The sequence below is a fragment of the Papio anubis genome, chromosome 14, assembly GCF_008728515.1.
Source record: "Papio anubis isolate 15944 chromosome 14, Panubis1.0, whole genome shotgun sequence".
Lineage (NCBI taxonomy): Eukaryota > Metazoa > Chordata > Mammalia > Primates > Cercopithecidae > Papio > Papio anubis.
In genome coordinates, this window is record NC_044989.1 from 31,866,282 (window position 1) to 31,873,791 (window position 7,510).

Genomic DNA, 7,510 nt, shown 5'->3' on the forward strand with positions numbered 1-7,510 from the left:
ATTCTTCCTACCCACGAGGAGCGCCAGCCCAGTTGGAAGGGGCTCTGCCGGATCAAACCTCGGTGCTGCCTCAGAGCATCTGCTGAAGCTCTTCTTCGACCAACTGAACTTCCTCACTGAGTGGTTCTTACTAGAAAATTATCAGCCCAGTCTGACAGTCTCTGAAAGCATGTCAGTGTTTTACTGTAAAGCCAAAGATGGGGGAAGAAGCAGTTTTGGGGATTTCCTGATCAGCTTTTATTCAAGCCCTTAAATCTGTGAATATGCGATGTTAACGCCACCTTACGTTTGTATTAGATTAGCAGTATGCAACTGGCTTTCCAAACCGTGGTCCTATTGATAGTAGTGTAGTTGTAAAACGTACATAGAATAATTTGCCTCCTACACAGTGTGTAAATAGCAAAGGACATCTCTTTACTTGGATTTTTAAAAATTCCAGTAGATTCAATTTATTTTAATGTAAACAAAAGTGATAACACGCAAACTTCCTGCCTTTGACACAATTCTATTTGTAATTGCACTTTGTAATATGAAAACTTGAAAACATTTGGAGTAAATGATGGCATAACAATATGGTGGAATATAAGCCATTAAAATTAAAAATCATGACTACATATACAGAAATATGATATGCCATTGAGTTTTACTTCCAGCTGGCGTTAGACTACAACTTAATATTGCTACTCTAAAAAACCATGGATAAAGATCTAAAGTAAATAAAATTTGGTTAAGAGCTACACATATAAGTCAGTTTTTTAAGTTTTGCAGTGTATACTTGACAAATAGTATTGTGATTGGTGACAGCTGTCATGTGGAACTTTGAAGATTTTTCATGTAATGCTGATGCAAATGTGTATGCATATGTGCAAGATATACAAATTGCCTAGTAGATATATTAATTCAAATTAAGATTAAATGCTTTTCAAGAGTGGGAAATAAAAAGGGAGTACATTACAAGTAGAGAGTGATAGGGATTTTTTTTTTTTTTTTTTTTTTGAGACAGAGTCTTGCTCTGTGGCCAGGCTGGAGTGCAGTGGCGCGATCTCAGCTCACTACAACCTCCAATTCCCTAGTTCAAGCGATTCTCCTGCCTCAGCCTCCCAAGTAGCTGGGATTACAGGCACGCACCACCATGCCCAGCTAACTTTTTTGTATTTTTAGTATAGACGGGGCTTCACCATGTTGGCCAGGATGGTCTCGAGCTCCTGACCTTGTGATCTGCCAGCCTTGGCCTCCTAAAGTGCTGGCATTACAGGTGTGAGCCACCTCACCCAGCCATGATTGGGAAATTTTTAGAATAGTTATGTGTATTATCATGTTATCATATATTCATACATTTCCCAATACATAGTAGACTCCCACTAAATATGTCCAGACTCCAGGAAGTAACTGAGAGCTGCTAATTTACACGTTCTTTTTTTTCTTTTTTGAGATGGAATCCTGCTCTGTCACCCAGGCTGGAGTGCAGTAGTGCAATCTCAGCTCACTGCAACCTCCAACTCCCGGGTTCAAACAATTCTTCTGCCTCAGCCTCCCGAGTAGCTGGGACTACAGGCATGTGCCACCATGCCCAGCTAGTTTTTATATTTTTAGTAGAGACAGGGTTTCACCATATTGGCCAGGCTGGTCCTGAACTCCTGACCTTGTGATCCGCCTGCCTCAGCCTCCCAAAGTGCTGGGATTATAGGCGTGAGCCACCACGCCTGGCCCTTTATTTTTCATTTTATTTTATTTTTTTGAGATGGAGTCTCACTCTGTCGCCCAGGTTGGAGTGCAGTGACACGATCTCGGGTCACTGCAACCTCCGCCTCCCGGGTTCAAGGGATTGTCCTGCCTCGGCCTCCTCCTGAGTAGCTGGGATTACAGGTGCACACCACCACACCTAGCTAATTTGTGTGTGTGTGTGTGTGTGTGTGTGTGTGTGTGTTTTGTTTTTGTTTTGAGACAGAGTCTCACTCTGTTGCCAGGCTAGGGTGCAGTGGCACTTTTTTTTTTTTTTTTGGCTCACTGCAACTTCCGCCTCCTGGGTTCAAGCGATTCTCCTGTCTCAGCCTCCCAAGTAGCTGGGACTACAGCACACGCACTACCACACCCGGCTAATTTTTTTATTTTTAGTAGAGACGGTTTCACCATGTTGACCAGGATGGTTTCAATCTCTTGACCTCATGATCCGTCCGTCTTGGCCTCCTAAAGTGCTGGGATTACAGGCATGAGCCACAGTGCCTGGCATATTTTTGTGTTTTTAATAGAGACGGGGTGTCACCATGTTGGTCAGGCTGGTCTCAAACTCCTGATCTCATGATTCGCCCACCTTAGTCTCCCAAAGTGCTCAGATAACAGGCAGGAGCCACTGCGCCTAGCCCTTAATTTACATTTTCTAAGTACTGACAGTTTTGGTAAAGTAGTAAACTAGAAAAGCTCCTTCAGGGCAGGGACCATGTCTTAGATATCTTTATACTTCACAACGTGCTTAATACATTGTAGGTGCAGAATACATATTAAGTTGGGCTGGTTCACAGTCAAAATTTGATATTAATATATGCACTGATACTTCGAAAGCAAAAAGAGAAAATACATAAAAATGTTTACTGAAGGGAGCAGCACAGAATAATTAGCTATCATCCAGGTTTCCATCAACTAAGTAAGAGTTATTTATGTGATTTATCAAAAAGCTTCACTGAAGTTTTTGCATTTAAAACTTACTAATTTATAGCAGGTCATGGTGCACATGCCTGTAGTTCCAGCTACTTGGAGGCTGAGGCAGGAGGATCACTTGAGCCTGGGAGGTGGAGGCTGCAGTAAGCTGTGATGACCAGACCAAGACCCTGTCTCAAAAAAAGAAAGACAGCTGGGTGCAATGGCTTATGCCTATAATCCTAGCACTTTGGGAAGCCAAGGCCAGGAGTTCACAATGAATCTGACCAACATAGCAAGATCCCTGTCTGCAATTTTTTTAATGGTTAAAGAAATTTTTTTTTTAAAAAGGAAGAAATAGGAAGTATAAAATTAATTGAAGATACTGCAGAATGCTGAGTTTTAATGTGAAATTAATGATTCTAAAGATGACTTGGAAACGTGATTATGACAGAAATTTGCAGTAATGTGTACTGTCTGGAGAGGGGTAAATTAAAAGAATGAGAAGACAGCCCGGGAATATAGTAAGAACTCGTCTCCACAAAAAAAATTAAAAATCAGCTGAGTGTGGTGATGCATACCTGTAGTCCCAGCTACTCAGAGGCTAAGATTGGAGGATCACATGAGCCCAGGGAGGTTGAGATGTAAACTATGATCGTACCACTGCCCTCCAGCCTAGATGACAAAGCAAGACGCTGTCTCAAAAGAAAATAGAAAGAAAATGAGAAGAATATTTAACTCTTATTTGGACTTCTACCAAATTTTGTTCAAGACTTCTTTCATCAGCTTCCTACATAGCCAGTTATAGTACTTACCTCATTCTGCTTTAAATTTTGCTTATGTTTAAACACAATTAGATTTTGAGTTGTTTAAAGGCAAAGACTTTATTTTTTATTTTTTATTTTTTTTTGAGATCGTGTCTTGCTCTATTGCCCAGGCTGGAGTGCAGTGGTGCAATCTAGGCTCACGGCAAGCTCCGCCTCCCGGATTCATGCCATTCTCCCGCCTCTGCCTCCCAAGTAGCTGGGACAGGTGCCTGCCACCACACCCGGCTAATTTTTTGTATTTTTAGTAGAGACAGGGTTTCACTGTGTTAGCCAGGTTGGTCTCGATCTCCTGACCTCGTGATCCGCCCGCCTCGGCCTCCCAAAGTGCTGGGATTACAGGCGTGAGCCACCACGCCCGGCTATTCTTTATTTTTTTAATGATTGAACGATTTATTAAGTCATACATACAAAACATACTGCTAATTGCATTACCAAAAGATTAATATAAAAACGCTCCACAATTCTGCAACTGTCCATTTAAAAAATTTTGTTCCTGACTGGGCGCGGTGGCTCACACTTATAAGGCACTTGGGAGGCAGAGGCTGATGGATCACTTGAGGTCAGGAATTCGAGACCAGCCTGGTCAATATGGTGAAACTTCGTCTCTACTAAAAATACACAAAATTAGCCGGGTGTGGTGGCACACACCTGTAATCCCAGCCACTTGGGAGGCTGTAGCAGGAGAACCGCATGAGCCTGGGAGGTGGAGGTTGCAGTGAGCTGAGATCATGCCACTGTACTTCAGCCTGGGCGACAGAGCAAGACTCCATCTCAAAAAAAAAAAAAAACTGTTCTAGTGGTTGAGAGGTCCAATGTTGTATTCTTGCCAGTGAGTTAAGTTGCACAGAACGAGCCAGACACAGTGGCTCCCACCTGTTAATCCCAGCACCAAATCGGGTAAATTGCTTGAGTCCAGGAGTTTGCGACCAATCTGGACAACATGGTGAAAACCCATCTCTACAGAAAAATACAAAAATTAGCCGGGTGTGGACCTGTAGTCCCAGCTACTCGGTCCACTGAGGTGGGACGATTGCATGAGCCCAGGAGGCAGAGATTGCAGTGAGCCAAGATCGCGCCATTGCACTCCAGCCCGGGCAACAGGGTGAGACCCTGTCTCGATTAAAAATATATATATGTCGTACAGAAAATCATGAAGACTAGCACAGTTTACAGAATCTCACAGACCCAAAGGGACATCGTTAGGCAAAACAACTACAGGAGGTGTGTATCCACGTGGGTGAGGTAAAGAGGGTCAATATTAGTCAAGTGACAGTGTCAGTAATCCGGCAACAGAAAGACCTTAAGAAAGTTCATCGTTTAATAACAGTATCTAAAATATTTTTAAAACTACAAAGCTGCAACACATGATTTTTACACCTAGTTACTATAAAACTCAGGAAAGTACTTATTAGCTTTGAATGAAGTCACATGGAAAGCACTTTTACTAAATTACAAAAAAAAAAACTCTAATGCATTATCAGGAAGATTTTATAATACAACGAGGCATATTGCTCAGCAAGAAAGGGCTCTATAAGAAAAGCAACGGCCAGTCGCGGTGGCTCACACCTGTAATCCCAGCACTTTGGGAGGCCGAGGCGGGCGGATCACGAGGTCAGGAGATGAAGACCATCCTGGCTAGCAAAAAATTAGCTGGGCGTAGCGGCAGGTGCCTGTGGTCCCAGTTACTCGGGAAGCTGAGGCAGGAGAATGGCGTGAACCCAGAAGGCGAAGGTTGCAGCGAGCCGAGATTGCGCCACTGCACTCCAGCCTGGCGACAGAGACTCCATTTAAAAAAAAAAAAAAAAAAACACTATGAAATCAAAAAGACTCTTCCAAAGAGCTGAATTGTTACACCCAATCTATTGTGATATACAGTACCATGTTATGTCATGAACATGTGCTGGTGAATTACCAGTGCTTTAAATGGCAATGTTTCATTAAGGAGGCTGTTCTGCTTTACATATCTGAAAATTACTTACAAAGTATCTGTATCTCCTGGCCCGGTGCAGTGGCTCAGGCCTGTAATCCCAGCATTTTGGGCAGCTGAGGCGGGTGGACCACCTGAGGTCAGGAGTTCGAGACCAGCCTGGCCAATATAAGAAAACCCTGTCTCTACCAAAAATACAAAAATTAGATGGCCATGGTGGCATTCGTCTGTAATCCCAGCTACTCGGGAGACTTAGGCAGGAGAATCACTTGAACCTGGGAGGCAGAGGTTGCAGTGAGCCAAGATCATGCCACTGCACTCCAGCCTGGGGGAGAGAGGGAGACTCTGTCTTAAATAAATAAATAATAAAACCTGGTTCCTTGTTTGCCATGTGGAATTAGGCAAATCTTTTAACTCCTCTGAGCTTCAGGGTTTTGTTGTTGTTGTTGTTGTTTTTGAGACGGAGTCTCACTCAGTCACCCAGGCTGGAGTGCAGTGGCAAAATCTTGGCTCACTGCAATCTCCACCTCCTGGGTTCAAGCAATTCTCCTGTCTCAGCTTCTCAAGTAGCTGGGACTACAGGCACACACCACCATAACGGGCTTATTTTTGTATTTTTAGTAGAGACAGGGTTTCACCATATTCATCAGGCTAATCTCAAACTCCTGACCTCAGGTGATCCACCTGCCTCGGCCTCCCAAAGTGCTGGCATTAAAGGCATGAGCCACCGTACCCAGCCAAGCTTCAGGGTTTTTTTGCATGTAAAATTAGGATAATTTTTATGTCATAATGAGGATCAAATGAAATAAGATAGAGGAAACTGAGCCAGGCACAGTTGCTTACGCCTGTAATCCCAGCACTTCGGGAGGCCGAGGCAGGTGGATTGTTTGACTTCAGGAGTTCAAGACCAGCCTGGGCAACATGGGAAAAATCCATCTCTACTAAAAATATGAAAAATTGGGTGGGCATAGTAGTGCACGATTGCAGTCCCAGCTACTCAGGGGCAGAAGCGAGAGGATCGCTTGGGAGTCCAGGCTGCCCTGATCACACCACTGTATTCTACCCTGGACGACAGAGCGAGACCCTGTCTCGGAAAAAAAAAGAGATGAAACTGCTTTGTAAACTGAAGTTACACAAATGTAATTGAAATTCATTTTGTCTTCTCTACATTACTTACCAAGCCACTTCATTAGCTTTTCAATTTTATGTATTTATTTATTTATGTTTGGGACAGGATCTCACTCTGTTGCCCAAGCTGGAATACGGTTGCGCAAACCTGGCTTACTGCAACCTTCACCTTGCGGGTTCAATCGATTCTCCTTCCTCAGCCTCTCAAGTAGCTGGGACTACAGGCGCATGCCACCACAACCAGCTGATTTTTGCATTTTTAGTAGAGAGGGGGTTTTCCCATGTTGGCCAGACTGATCTTGAACTCCTGGCCTCAAAAGATCTACCTGCCTCAGCCTCCCTAAGTGCTGGGATTACAGCACTTTGTAAGCCACCACGCCTGGCCCTTCATTAGCTTTTTACTTTGTTGTTTTAAAATAATTTGCAGGAAATAACTTGTTCAGAAAAATTAAGAATTTGATCCAGCACCCACCAACACCCATCCACCCCTACCCCACCCCCCAACACTCACACACAAAAAGGTATTTGCAAATAAATACACAGAATTTATTGAGTGTAAATGGGCCCTCTGAGCACAGTGTGTGGAGAGGGACACCCAACCACCTCTCAAGAAGACCTAGAAATATGTATTCCAGGTTAGGTAAGTCACTTTCCAGAGAAATAAGAGAAATATCTGTTTGTGGCTAATATTGGAAGGCAACCACTCTACCTGTAGCTCCCTTGTCTCTACCACCAAACAACATGCCCAAGCAATCTTACCACCCATCTCAGAAATTTTGGTATATCAAGGAACATACCAAATGGGTTTTTGAAAGGCATGAATCTAGTGTGTTCTTCGATTTTTACGATACATAAGTGATCTCAACAATGAGAATAAAAAACCAGGCGTGGTGGCTCACACCTGTAATCCCATCATTCTGGGAAGCCGAGGCAGGTGGATCACTTGAGGTCAGGGGTTCCAGACCAGCATGGCCAACATGGTGAAACCCTGTCT